At 39.4% G+C, this 15,685-nt stretch overlaps 1 protein-coding gene across 1 annotated transcript in view; it reads left to right on the top strand.

The window, feature by feature from the left end:
• The window catches only part of LOC107675876 (roundabout homolog 2-like), a 129,863-nt gene that overhangs the window by 33,004 nt on the left and 81,174 nt on the right, over window positions 1-15,685 (top strand). The gene's annotated exons all lie outside the window — the stretch shown is intronic.

The following is a 15,685-nucleotide window of genomic DNA, read 5'->3' as shown; positions in this document are numbered from 1 at the left end:
TTCTTAAAGCCATTAAGATCAATAGCAACGCAACGTCCACCATTGTTGATGGTGTTTAGGCTTGTTCGGATGGTCCGGCCGGCGCGTGGCACCGATGCGCCGCGGGAACAATCCAAAAGCATAAAGAGCCGTCTGCCTTCCAGTCGCTCCCGCGGCGCACCGGTGCCACTTAGCTGTTATTTCAAATATGGCGGTTAAAAGTATTTTGTTGGTCACGGTAATCCCGCCCCCAGCCCGGTATCGCGTGCCGATCGGTCCGCCCGGCGCCGATGCATCCTGAACAAGCCCGTTGTGTTTGGCGCTGCCGCGCTACCATTGCTAGGGGAAATGAGACGTATCAGTGTTGCCAGACATACAATAATTATCGTATTTGTACGATAATTTTGACCTCTGTACGATGTACGATCACTAATGAAAAAAATCCAATAATGTACGATAATTTTATAATTTTATGACAATTCAAATGATGGTAGTTGTAGTCATAGGGCTTCTATATTCATACACGAAATTGGCTCATTACAGACACTCTAAATGCGCTCGTGCACACCTCAGAGTGTGTTAAGAATGCAGGAGGGTGCCCTGCTTTAAAGCACTATGTTACGGTCCATGGCGGCAAGAACCCCCTCAACATCTGGCAACACGCAGGCTTCCGATGACAGCGGCTCAGATGTGGAGTTAACAGCTAAAGTCTGTCTACACTGGACGCGACAAAGCGAGTGTTAAAAATAATTTCAATACGTCATAAATAGAACGAGGCATCAGTTTACTGTCGAGGATGTGTCATGTCGTGTCGCATGATATAGTATATCGCGTCTATACTATTTTGTCACACTGCTCGCGTCCAATGTAAACACGGTACGCCTAGTTATCTGTTGTGGTAATTTGCATGTCATGTCAAAAATTTGTTGGTTTAGATAAATAGCTGTATTCTGTACGGTTGACTTGTGTACGATAATTTTCTTCCAAATACAATATTTTTGAGCTTCTGGTATGATACTTGGACATTTTCAATCTGGCAGCACTGAGACGTATTCAGATGACGCAAGACCTGGCTCTATGGTGGCTCTCTAGCCAGTAGAAAGGTAAACCGGTTCTTAGAAGGCTTGCCAGTCGAACCAACTCCGAACCAGCAATAGCACTGGCTCTGAACTAGCACCTGGTTCATGCTGGTGGAAAAGGGGTAATTTTGTTATAAAAATTGTGAGAAAATCATATTGTGAGTTGAGTGAATTGTTACACCCCTACAATGTTTGCATAATTGAACAATATTTGAAGGCTACATGCTAATGTTTGTGTGTGTGTGTGTGTGTGTGTGTGTGTGTGTGTGTGAAGTTCTCCCGCAGTGAGCTTTGTCTGTTCTTTGTCTCTCCTCTCATTTTCTCTACTTGTACACACACACACACACACACACACACACACACACACAGGCCCACAGTCTGGCATCAGGTGGATAGACCCCGTCTGTGTCTAAGGAGTTTGTCTCCAACTGTGTGTGTGTGTTATTTCAATAGTGTATAACAGCAATTTGAAACGTCCTGGATCGAGGAGACAATCACACACATGGGACCGTCTGTCTCCATCTCTATTCTTCTTCCTGGTATTCTGTACACAATAGTTTCCGTGATTACGGCCTTGTTGTGTGTATACATTTAGTGGCAGGGTTATCACAGCCCTGTGTCCTTTAATATATGAACTGCTACACTTCAAAATCCCTGCTTTAAATCCCTGTGTTTACCGTGGACTTTTGTTTGCATGTTTTAATGTCGCTGGAGGCCTGAGAGACGAGTCTGTCTGTCACTCATCTCCACTCTTTAAAAACACAGGGCCATTTCCTTTCTGCTCAACAAAGCTTCCTCACAAACACACACACACAGACTCCTCAAAGTCTCAGTGAGGCTGATTACAAAATGAATGCTTTCATCACCAGACTGCGAGGCATTGAAAACTGTTTTTCCTCCAGCTCTTCAAACACTAAATTCCCCACCAGTCTTACTGCTGTTATCCGTGTATCTGAGTTTATGGAATATTCACACTGGAGCTATGAATTAATTGACTTCCTAGGAAACAAGTAGGCTGCACATACCAATTTTGTTTACATTGAATAAGTAAAGCAAATAATTAGGGGCTATTTTTGTTCTCTCTGTTTGCATTCTGCTTGGAAACAGTTTTTGCAATTTTGTATAGATGTTTTTGACAGATTATCCATCCGAGATTGCTTGCATTTACTATTGAACTTTTAAAGATGACATAAAATAGTATTGAATTTAACTTGTGTAATATGTGACAGCAGGAAATAATGGTGATTTTTTTTTATCCATCTGGATTTGATTTGATTGCATTGTGGATTTTTTGTTTTTTTTTGATGACGAAAATTTATGGAAGCTTATTTTCACCATGGAAAAAAAAAATAGTTTTGACTTTTTATCTTACATATCTGACATGTTTCCCCCAATTCTAAGGGGGAAACTCCAAATTGTGAGAAATAAACTTGCAATTCTGAAAAATAAACAAGTAGAGTTGTGAGATAAAAGCTATGATTTGTGAGATATAAACTCTCTGAATTGTGAGATAACAACTTACAATTCTGAGAAAAAGTCCAAATTATGTGAGCAAATTATGAGATAAAAAGTCTCAGTTGTTTTTGTTTATTTATTTATTTTTGTGGCTGAAGTAAGCTTCTGTACAAATGTATTGTTTCATGTTACATTTTTCATGTTACATTAATCTCGCATTTAATGTATACATATTATAAACAATATAATTTCCTGAAGTCTTAAAGCGATAATTTACCCACAAATTAAAATTGTCATCATTTATTCACCTCATGTCGTTCCAAATAACTTTGCTCTTTGAAACACAAAAGACGATATTTGTATTTTTATTTATTTATTTTTATTTTACTTTATATTTTATTTTATTTTATTTATTTTATTTTTCAATGAATAAAAATCAATCATACAGGTATGGAGCAACATTAGGGTGAGTAATTGATGACAGAATATTGATTTTTGGTGAACTATGCCTTTAAATGACTGGATGTCGACTTCACAATATCAGTGTTCGTTTCCCAAATTGCTTTGATTCTTCTCTTTGTTCGTAAGGTCCCCTGCGTTTCTCTAAGCCCTTGTTTCTGTATCTCGTCCCATGCCGTTAACAGGCTAACCACTGGTGTTTATCCTGTTGAAATGATTGGATTTAAATCGTAGGAACGACGTCGGGGAGACCAAAAAAGGAATAACAAACATAAGAAGAGTGCGAAGTGAAGAGCATCCCCCAGGACAATAAATCCCTTTCTCCCAAATCCCATTGTTAAGAAAGCATGAAACCGGATTCCTGTAACAAGGCCTCTGATCTGAGGAGGCACGGCCCAAAGGACTCAATTAGAGGTACAACAGGCCTGATCTTTCTACCTGTTATTTTCTTCTTTGCGTTCTCTCTTCCCTCCTGTCTCAACCTGCTGTGCTGTCGCGCCGCAGCTGGGGTTTGAAAAGCAGAGTATGGTTTCGCAAACACTCCGACCAATAAATGGCACTGGGAGTCTGTTAACCTTAGCCATAGATAGACTAACAAGTAGTGTGCGTTTGTGTATTTGTGTTGTCCTACTGTGTGGTTTTATATAACATTCTTTTTTTAGGTTTATGTAGCTCAAATTTGATTCATGTTACATTTATGCAAATGTATGAAGGCTACATACTAATATGTAGACCTCCAATTGACTCAAAACTTAAATGCATTAAAGCATAAATAGCAGAGATATAACAAAAGCAGATTTTACAATCAAATATTGAAATAAAGCACGGAGAGACTCATTAATCTTCCCTGAAGTCATGATTTGATGAAATTATCATCCGTCCCTGACCATGGTTCCACCCTGCCAGTGTGCCTGGGGACAATCATTTATGTGACGCATTGGCAGGAAATGTGCTTCTGATTCGACTGAATCTACTGTGTCAGATGTTTAATCTCGTATATTACATATAAATATTCATGTGAACAGCATGCAAGAGCTCTTAATTTCAATTTGCTATGAAAATGACTGCTAAAACCGATTTGGCCTAGTGGAGAGTTCAAGGTTAACAGCCAGTAACTTTGGATATATTGGTTTAAATTGTGAAATGAAATATTAACATTTGTTTTTAATGAACATTCACACATTATTTTAATTAAATAAAACTAAAACCATAAACAAAATGTGTTACTTGTGACAAAATAAATGTTAACTGAAATAAAATAAAATTCATTCATTCATTCATTCTTTCTTTCTTTCTTTCTTTCTTTCGAATTCAAAATATAAAAAATATATTATATTATGTCACTGATATTGAAATAAAACTCAGAAGATATATATATATATTGTTAAAAATGTCACAAATGTCAGTTGCATTCTAGCTGAATGTGTGGGATTTGGATTCAGTTTAGTCTGTCATGATTGCAATTAGCTTAATGCAATAGCAATGGAAGTCAATGGGACATTGTCATATACAGTTAAATAAATGTGTGTTTATGTTATGATCTAAAAATGGACCTTAAGCTGCCGATTGTCCTCGACCATCAAAAGTAAATTAGAGTCTCATTAAAGAAAGGAATTAGTATAGATTTGATAGGAGAGGTATGTGTGTAATGTTAGCGATCTAGCAGGAGGGAGGGCCATTCGGTGCTCCTGAGGGAAATGAGAGGATGTCTACAACAGACCAGCAGTTAATGGATTCTGTTTAGTCTTGATAATGTCTGATAATTAGTTAATCAAAGGCAGCGCCTACCCACGCGTGTTAGCTTCTTTTACATTAGCGGCTTTGTGCGAAAAACAGGTCAGTGAGCGACTGCTCGCGACAGACGATAGAAAGCCAGCCGCTGCTGTTCTCGTTCCCGTTCGAAGCGTTTTCCGAATGAATTGCTTTCAATTTCTCTGTTAATTACGTGTAGAAAGCCTCTTTGTTTGTGCTACTTTGGATAATCTTCATTAATTCGTTTAATGTGTTTTCACATCAGGATCGGTTGCAGGCGACGGCACTTTAAAGTTCGATCCAAGTTTCTTCTCGTGTTTACATGGCATTCGACCACAATGACATTTATGGCTGAACGGCCAATGGAAAAACAGCGGGCATTGACAAACTGTCCCGCTAGTCCCTGGATCCCGCCACTGTTCCATGAGTAATATGCTGTTTTCTCCGCAATCAATTAGTAAACCGTCATTAGTGAGGCCATCAGTTATGTGAACTTGACAGGGAGAGGACAGACTACGTGTCCAGGACGAGACCCTCAACTAAACCGTGTGATAATAACACACACTTAGCAGGCTCTGTATGGCTCTAAGCAGTTAAGTGTGTTTATTGTGTGTTTTACTTCTGGAAACTACTGAAGTTGTTGATCCAGAACTGGTTGTACTTGATTAAAGTCGTCTGTTTGAGCTTCTACGGCTCTTCCCAGTCAAACTTTGAAACTTGCTAAAATGCTACACATTTCTGCTGTATCTCATTAATTTAAGCTTCAATCCATTTTCTGCAACAGTCGACCTTCACGTTCTCCGTTCTTTGATGAGTACAGTACGTGCGGGGCGAGCGTCTGTGAGCTATGGTTATGATTAGAGGCCCACGGAGATTAAAAGCGCCACATATTGGATCTTCTCATGATGGATGAGGGGATCAATTAAACAATATGAAATGTGTTCTGCTGGTGACATGCTCATTAGGGACATGCTGAAAGAGGGAGGGAGGACTGGAGGTGTGCAGGGATATTTTTCGCCTTTCTCATCATTCTGTCGCCTTTCCCTCGCTTCACGTCACTCTGGTGATTGAGAGAGGATAAATAACGGCGCAATCGATAAGGACACCCATTTATTTACTTGTTTATAAGGGAATTTAGGGCCGGCTGTCAAGCGAAGACAAGTTTCATTCATTTTTTTTAACATGAGAACTATTAAAAATGCATTTCTTCAAAGTATAAGCACAGTTTTTTCTGTCAGCGGAAGAGAAGGCAGTCTTTTAGCTTCTAGCAAATGTGTTTTGCTGTGTGTGGGATAATTTGATTCTTATGGAAGTTATAGAAATGCGAAATAACAGTTCAAATTAGATTTGTATTTCCTGAAGGAAATATCCAAGCAAAGCAGCAAAAGAAGTAGTTAAGAAGTATGAAATAGTGAAAGTTAAATTGAAAGAGAGAGAAACTGAAAGTAATAAGCAAATAAGCAGTATAGATGTATAAATAGATAGGAAAAAACAGCCATTTCTCAGTGTCGCATGATCCTTCAGAAATCTTTCTAATATGTTGATCAAGTAACATTTATTATTATCTGCTGCTTAATAATATTGTGAAAATGTGATCATTTTTTCACTACTCTTTGGTGTATAGAATGTTTCTGGTAGTAAAGGTTTTTACTGTCACTTTTGATCAATTCAATGCATAAAAGCATTCATTTCTGCAATATTCTATGTCTTTACCTTAAGCAGTTGAAGATTAATGGCAGAACAGTGTGAGGACTTCCAAACAGAAGCAGGTTCGAGACAGACGTGCAACTATTCCAGAGAGACAAATGCCGACAGGAATTCTACATGATTGAGCATGACAGCGTCCGACGGAATCCATCCTTTCTTTCTTTCCCTTGTGTCACTGTGTCAGAATCCTCTCTTTCTGCCCTCTAAATATGACACACCTCTCCTTTCCCTCCTCAATGCGCTTCCTCATTAACCAGTCATTGTAGTTTTCCATCTTTTCTCTGCGCTGATCAAAATTTCACAAGCCGAATCAGAAACGTGTACATGTAAACAACATAAATCCAGAACAAAAACAAAACAAAATTATGCTAATTATTATTGTTTTTGTTAGCTTATATTTATCTTGTACAGTTGTGGTTTCAATAGCTAGGGATTGTTTTCCCCTCTGTCATGTAAATGTTTGCGCTAGACTGATTCTTCTTTGTTCTTGCTTTATATCCTCATTCATCTCCAGATTTTCTCGCGCGGTTTAAATATATATTTAAATATGTAAATCAAAAGCTCCAGTTACTAAGATTATTAGCGGGACGCTTCCAGATGTGTACCCTGTAGCGTTTGTAGTAAAATGTCGTCGTTTGGTAGCTTTCCAGTCTATATTCACTGTCCGTCTGAGACGCCAAACTCACCTAATGTTTCACAAATGCGAATCGAATCCAGCATACAATTAACACAGTGCTCTGCCTATTAACTCCTACATATTAATGAATTAGCATGGAGCCCCGCCTATTATCCCTACATAATCATGAATTAGCGTGTGCATATTAATACGTCTTGTATGGGTTGGTTTACTGGGCTGTTAGAGTCTAGAAATGTGTTGGATGGGCGCGTGCTGGTTTTTGGGAGCATCGTCTCATTGTCGGTGTCTGGCACCGTCGCTACACCCTTCATGCCAATGGAAACCCCTCCTTCCCAAGCGATTGAGTGCGTGTCTATGTGTGAAACTGGAAGGAGGGGGGACCCCCGTTTACAGATGGGCCGCACAGACGGACAGGCGGCATTGTGAGCCAAGCTGGATGGCACCGCTTCTGAATGCAGATGCCACGGCAACTGGAAAGCACGAAGATGAGTCCGATGTGCAGTAGGGTGGAAGGACTTTCAGGAGGACGTTATGGAGACATTATGGGGATGTTTATTAAGCAGATGTTAGGGTCGCTGCGTTTGACATCTGGGCTTTTATGAGGATGGTGAAGGCCAATGTAATCACAGTGGAGAGGTTGTTTTGAGAGCCCAGATGTTTGTCCAGCCATGGTGCCAGAGGTGTTATTTGTGTGTAAGCATGTGTGTGCTTCTCTTGCAGTAAATTAGCTTTGTTGCGCGACAGTCCACTTTAAACCTGGACACTAAAACACTCGGACACAAAAGTATGCAGCTCAGCATGAGGCCTTCACTGGACATCCAACGCTATCTCACGACCAATTCGTACATATTTTACGAGGTGGCTAATTCGTATGATTTTGTAAGATTTGTCTAGACCCCAGTGACGGGTAGGTTTAGGGGCGGGGTTAGGTGTAGGTAATTCGTACAAATTCATACGAATTGTGCAACTCAGAAAAAAATACGTACGATTTAGCACAAATCATATGAATTTGTACGAGTGAGGTCGTACGAATTAGCCACCTAGTAAAATATGTACGAATTGCCGTGAGGCTGGGACATCTCAGCTTGAGGTGATGCTTATCTTGAAGGAAAGCTGTTACTTTTCTCTTTGTCTCCTTGCTTGTTAAGTTTCTTCTTTCTTTAACTCCATCTGTTCCAGATGTCTTCTCTCTGTGAGCTTCGTAGGGTTTTGCAAATTAATTTAGGAACTCTTCTCAGTTAGCCTCAATTTAGCAACCTGAATTTCATGACCTTAGATCTTGTGAATTTGCTTTGAGGACATGTGTTTTCCAAAAGTCCTCTCTTTTAGCAGACACATTTAACATTTATGATCACTCATTCTCAAGATATCTCTCATGGACATTTCCAAATCTTTGTCAAATTCTGTCACCATACCTTTCACTTGACTGAAACAAGGCGGAAGCAATTTTCTGAGGTGTAATATGTATGATTAATGTTTTTCTTCCTCTTGCTCTTTTAAATTGCACATTTTCTCTTTATCTTCCTGTCTGTCCAAACAACAGTAGTCTTATCAGGTGGAAAATTGCATTTCTCCAAGTGTCTTTACACACCGTCTGAATAAACAGAACGAATAACAGCGATCTAAACCACCCTGCGGGCATCACTCAGATCTCCGTCATCTACATTCATGCTCCATTTTAGGCCATTATTACTACAAAAACACCGTCTTCACAAGGCAAGATGCCAGATGACTCCTAAATCAAGTTCCTCACGATGCCTATCATCCTGTCTGCCTCCCCCAGCTATCTCTACCTCGCTTTTTTCCCTTCCTCCTCCCCTCTCATTCCCTCATCATTCACCATCATCCCCCTTTTTCCCTCCAATGTGATTTTTATGAAGTGACCGCGACCATGACAGCTGGCGAATCGCTCCTCCATTATTAGATCTCACAAAACAAGACGAAGGACTGAAAAGAGCGAGCAATACGGACAGAGAAATTAAATAAAAGCAAGCGCTCTCTTCCTGGTCACAGCTCGGCAGTTTCTGATTAAATTGTAAATACGTAAGGTTGCTCAAAGGGGTGTGCTGTGGTCGCCGCTTTGGTAAGTTGGCAAATGAAACTTATCTTAGGTTCGAGGCCCCCCCAAATATTTCATTTGTTTAAACTGTAGGCAAAGAGGAAGGCTATTTTCCATCTATCTGTATAACAGTGCCACTGTCAAGCCCCGTTGAACATGATTAGAAAAAGAGAGTAGATATGAAGCCACATGTGGTCTTTGAAGCAGATCGGAGTATCTGTGTATTTACTAAGAGACCCATAACCATTACAGCACAAACCCCCCTCACTCCCGCCAAACACCCACCCTGCTGCATCCACACAACAGCTAACATAGCCCACGGATGAGATGAACTCTGTTCCCCCCTTACCACCCCTAAAAAACCTTCAGAAGCATAGGGACCCACTCTCCCTCATTAAAAAAACAACAGCCATTAATACTGGATGAGAAGCAGAGAGGAAGAGGGAGCGAGAGGGGTGATTTTAGTGAAAGGGTGTTGCGCTCCATCACTGAGCATGCGTGTCTTTCTCACATGCTCTCTTTTGGCTTCTTTCATAGATACACTGGTGCAGTTCACTGCAAAGCAGATGATCTTACACCTCGATTTTTACACCTTTACATGTGGTACAGTTGTCCTCACTGTCCTCGAGTCTGTTGACCTGTAGAGCTCGAGCTGATGTTCTGTTTATTCTAGAATTAATTAAGCAAAATTCCTCCAGTCAATGCAAAGATCTGCGTTGGCTCCTAAGAGACTCTTTCATCAATTTCAACTTAGTCTGTGAAAAATTTTAGTGACAGGACACTATAGATAATCAATGCCTTTGATAGCAAATTGACTCTAGTCATTGATGCACCAAAACTAATGATCCCACAATGCAATACTTTAACAACCTGAAATTGATTTTTTAAACACGTTTAACATACTTTTTTGCTTATTATTAGTATTCTTTTTACATTTATTTTACTTTATTTCCTATAAACAGCTTACGTTTAGACTAATCAGAGGATTTACTTTTTCTTAAACATGGGTATCTTTTTTTAAGGTATCTTCTTATTTTTCAATTTTATTCTTAGTCAGTCTCGTTTTTCAGTAAAACATATATTCCTCCTTAACACAAGATAAATTTACCTAAGAAAAATATTTTTTTAATAAGATATGACTACTTTACAGACTGTGCATCTTGCATAGTGATTTTTCCCCCCTAATTTTAATCTCATTAAATGTGTTATTTTTCTTCTAACAGCCATTTCTTGCAGTCTAGAAACTGTCAGCCTAAGGAGTTATTTGTATGATCTGAGAACTGAATTCTTAAATAGCTGCTCAGAAGTGTGTATGTTTGTGCATGCATGTATTAGTGTTAGTATAATGCCATTATTTAGTGTGATGCAGAGCTCCGGGGGCAGTAGGCAGTAGACGGTGTTGCTGTAGCCCTGTAGCAGGGCTCTGTCTGTTGGGATTGCGTTGGGCTGCAGGCCCTGTCTCTGTGTGGTGCTGTGGGACTCATAGAAGGGTAGTGGATGCATAATGAATGCTCAAGTCCACAGGCTCTGTACACAGCATAATTATCCTCATCAAAGGATGAAGCCATAAGCAACAGAGCGTCTTCTCGCACGTCAAGTCTTAACTAAAACAAAGCCGCCATTAGTCACCTACTCTGCATGAGCCATGCCCGTTCCATTGGGATTCCTGCAGTGGTATTGTTTACTTGTTCCTAAAAATTCTTCTTGAAATTGCTTCTGCAAAATATGTTTTTTTCTGTTGCAGAAAGTCTGGAAGACACAAAGAGTAGGAAGGGTAGAATAGCTGTATAATGAGGTGGATCATGTGCACTTTGTCTAATTGGTCTAATTGGTAGTGAACACTATTGTGTCTATTTGCATAAAGCAAAACTTTGTCACCACCAATGGTTTTATTAACCTTTACCCTGAAACTTAACTCGAGGACAAGATTGTGCAGTCTTGCTCTTGAAGGGCCAATTTCATGCAGACTTTAGCTCCAACCTGCCCCAACACACTTGCCTGGATGTTTCTAGTAACCCTGAAGACCTTGGTTAGCTGGTTCAGTTGTATTTAATTCATATTTGAGCTAAAGTCTGGAGGATAGTAGTCCTTCAGGAGCAGGATTGGTGACCCCTGGTTAGGCAAAGCTGGTTTTGTAATCTCTCTCCAAAATGATGTTCTATGTGCAGTTGAATCCAACACTAAGTAAAATCTTTGTCCAATGGAAATCGAGTAAGTTGGACAAACAAGAAGAGGGTGAGGAAAGATTAGAAAATATCTTTTGTACTTCCCCATCTGTAAATGTTTGACCTCTGTGAAGAAGTTAGCAGTTTTGGTATTGGCTAGAGAGTCCTAAAATGCAAGACCACGTCTCTCTCCCCTCTCATTGTTTCCTCACCTAGCAGCCATGCCTTCAAGAAAAAGGTCAAGGTTGCGCCAGAGCACCTTAGCGATTTGCTCCACTCTGAAATACACACATTATATTGTGTGTATCTTCAAGGGTCTGCATGTATGTGTGCACACGCACCTTGCCCCACTTCAGACAAAAGCATCAGCACAATATTCCGGAAACCAGATCCCTCTTTTTGCCTTGTTTGTGTGACTGGGATTTATAGGGTGTTCCTATGTGTCTTTGACAGTGATACATTGGTTGTATAACTTGAGCAAGCTTTAAATCTGTCCAATCCCCTTTTCATTTTCTTCTTTTCTAAGTGTGAGATGGTGGTTCCTCATTAGATCTTCTGTGAGCTAATGACTGCTGTCTCTGCTGAAAAGGTTCCAGTATGGATCGCCTGTGTCCTCTATTGAAAGCCCCAGGGCTCTGGGCCATGTGCCGCCCTGACACCAGTAACTCCCCTGAGAGAGGAAAGCTCAGCTACTGACCTGGCCTTCCTGTCAGAAGCTGGAGCCACCTCACACGCTTGCTTACCTTAGCAAATAATTCACCTTTAATGCACACATAAGTCACCGAGACATCTATCCAATGTTTGTGTTTTCATCTGGAAGGTGTAATTTTATGCAGTTTCATCTGCATAAAAAGTGCTAAAACTTACTGGATATTAGAACAACGTACAGCAGATTTATTTGAAACATTTAAAGTAGAATGCAATGATTTCCAGATGATAAGCACTTTTTATATGTGTCTTGAAGATGTATGTGTGCTTACAGGGCAATTATACTTTAATTTAATTCATATATTGTGTTTCTGCAGCAGAAATATAAGAAATTTAGTTCTCATTAAGCTCTGATGATGGACATAATGCGTCACCTATGTGCGGTACCTGTCATATTAGGTAAAAAATCTCTGTGTGTAATGCTGTGGGAGTGTATACACTATGCCAAATGTAGACACACATCAAGGATTAACTTCATCTTCGAAAGGGTTAAATACTGTAGTTTATCGCGCATGTGAGACTCTGTCTGACTGTCGTTGAGAGTGAAATCGCTATTGACAGTGGCACAGGGCTGATAAGAGAGGCTTAGTCGCTAATTACTGCACGGCACTGTCTGTTCCAGTCAATGAAGACATCCCTCTGTCTCTCTCTCTGGACTGGACCCTCTGTTTTTTGGGGAATTGTAGATTAGCCAGCATTCTTTGCCTCTCTCTCCATCCTCTTCGCTCACTCATCAACTCGTTAAATGCAAATGCGTTCATTTGTTTGTAAGGATGGCAGGCTTTAGCATCTCTCCAGTGTGTTATGTTTGGTTATCTGCGCTACAGTGTCTCTGCTTTCGCTAATCTCCAAACATTAGATTATTTTCTGCTAATTAAAGTGACTACAGAGCCAAGTAGGTGATGGAAAGAGAGGCAGCAGTGAAGTGATTGAAAATACCTTAATTTTTCTGTCTCAGAACATAGCGTGGATAGATTAGCATGACTAGGTTAAGGGGATGAACTGCTCTGATTGTGACCGTTCTTGAATTTCTGTCTGGAACAGTGGATAATAGTTTTTGTCTCATTAGACACTTCTGGGAATATAATTCAGGGAGTTCATGGATTTACATTTTTAGTCAAGCCTCCCCAGCAAACCCTGCTGGAAATGGATGGTAGCTGGGTTTACATTGTGTTTCGCTAGTCAAAGCTTGTCATTATTGGTCATTAGCTCATCTTAGATAAAGTATCCTAGGTCAACTTGGTTTGCACAGGTAGACTACCTTGTGTTTCAAATAGGGTTGCCAACTTCAGAAAAGGAAAATAAGGGACAATCGTGGTTTTTCATAGAAAAATAAGGGACAGAATAAGGGACACACATACAGGCCTATTATGTATATCTGATATATATCTCTTTTATATCCTGAATCCTGAAAAAATATCACTGGTCCCAAACAATAATAAGCAGCACAACTGTTTCCAACACTGATTATAAATCAGCATATTATAATGATTTCTGAAGGATCACGTGACACTGAAGACCTGAGTAATGATGCTGAAAATTCAGCTTTGCTTCACAGGAATAAATTAAGTATAAATAGAAAAGTGTTATGTTAAATTGCAATAATAGGCTATTTCACAAAATTACATTTTTTGCTGTATTTTTGATCAAATAAATGCAGGCTTGATGAGCATAAGAAACTTCTTTAAAAAAAAAAAAACATTAAAAATCTTACTGATCCCAAACTTTTCAACAGCAGTATATAGGCTATAGGCAATCTACCTCATGAACAGTTAAATGTTCTCCCATTGTACAATACAAATATGTGCATTAACCTTATACTATTTCTCACCCTACATCCATTAAATGTAAATTGTTTTATAGGTATACATTAAAGAAAGACGACTTTCCTTATTGATCAATTAGAGAAAGTCGACTTTCCTTATTGATCACGTCTTCCCTCAGGTAAAATGCACGTTTTCTTGCGTGGCTGGATGTTGGAATCACGTTGTTTGCATTCTCCCAAACTGATTTGCAGAAGTTGAAACGCGGACGTAAAAAAAAAAAACTTACTCCATTAGCGCAAATCCCGCTCGCTGTGAAGCGGGAGCGACCAGCCGGCAGAGGATTCCACTTGGTCTTAAAGCCTCCACGTTCACAAATCAAACACTTGTCTAAAAAGAATGATTAATTCTCAATTTAGAGTTTGTTATTCGTATGGTCTAGGTGGTCATACGGCATATGCCTTAAATACGGGACAAACTGCGTTCCGTATAGCTTTCATATGGAATGCTTCTTTGATGCTTTAAATAAGGGACGATTCCGTATTATACGGAACGGTTGGCAACCCTAGTTCCAAAACACCTTGACCACCCCAATATGATATAACTTACGAGGGAAATGTTCCTTGTAATAAGATAGTGAAGACTTCTCAGCATGTACTGCAGTGTTTTGTTGGACCAGGTCGTACCATTAACAGAATTTGCAGGTTTAATAAAGGCAGCGTCTATTTGCACTAAGTGTAATAGCGATAGCTCACTGTGAAGCAGGAGGAACCAGCCGGCATAGGATTGCGCTTGGTCTTAAAGCCTCCCTGGAACGGCTATGTTCACAAATCAAACACTTGTCAAAAAAGAATGATTAATTCTCAATTTAGAGTTTGTTATTCGTATGGTCTAGGTGGTCATACGGCATATGCCTTAAATACGGGACAAACTGCGTTCCGTATAGCTTTCATATGGAATGCTTCTTTGATGCTTTAAATAAGGGACGATTCCGTATTATACGGAACGGTTGGCAACCCTAGTTCCAAAACACCTTGACCACCCCAATATGATATAACTTACGAGGGAAATGTTCCTTGTAATAAGATAGTGAAGACTTCTCAGCATGTACTGCAGTGTTTTGTTGGACCAGGTCGTACCATTAACAGAATTTGCAGGTTTAATAAAGGCAGCGTCTATTTGCACTAAGTGTAATAGCGATAGAGGCTATTTACACTAAGTGCAAATAGCAATAGATGCTATTTACAATAAGTGCAAATAGCAATGGATTCTATTTACATTAAGTGAAAATAGCATATTTTCTTAGCGATAGATGCTATTTCCACTAAGTGCAAATAGCGATAGAGGCTATTTACACTAAGTGCAAATAGCGATGGATTCTATTTACACTAAGTGAAAATAGCAATATTTTTAGTGATATGCTATTTACACTAAGTGCAAATAGCGATGGATTCTATTTACACTATGTTAAAATAGCAGGATTTTCTGCTATTTATACTACTTATTGCAAATAGTGGCAATTATCTGCACCTCAGTATTGTAGTACATTATAAAACAGTATGCAATAACATATTGAGTGTAAATTATAATTTTAATTCAAATTATTAAATGGATTCACCTTATTGGGACAATAAACCCTTCCTCTAACCCTACCCAATACTTTATTTTTCAACTTTTTGATTATTTCCTTCATTTTTATTGAAATAAATGCCTTTCCGATGTGATATGAGATTTGAAATGGGAGAAAAAAATGTTTATCAAAAGGCGGATTCGAACTCTGGTCGATTGCGTCAAAATGACTGCAGCACGTGCTTTACCATTTACGCCACTGGAGCTCTTTTTAACGGTCTCTTTTGTAGTGTTGACTAGCCCAATCACACGTTGGTGGATGGAGTTAGTGTAAATAGCCTCTGCCAACAAGG

Source organism: Sinocyclocheilus anshuiensis, unplaced genomic scaffold (genome assembly GCF_001515605.1).
Source record: "Sinocyclocheilus anshuiensis isolate Anshui unplaced genomic scaffold, SAMN03320099.WGS_v1.1 scaffold1832, whole genome shotgun sequence".
In the NCBI taxonomy this organism is placed as follows: Eukaryota; Metazoa; Chordata; class Actinopteri; order Cypriniformes; family Cyprinidae; genus Sinocyclocheilus; species Sinocyclocheilus anshuiensis.
The sequence above is the reverse complement of the archived record's forward strand: the minus strand, read 5'-3'. Positions and strand labels throughout refer to the sequence as shown.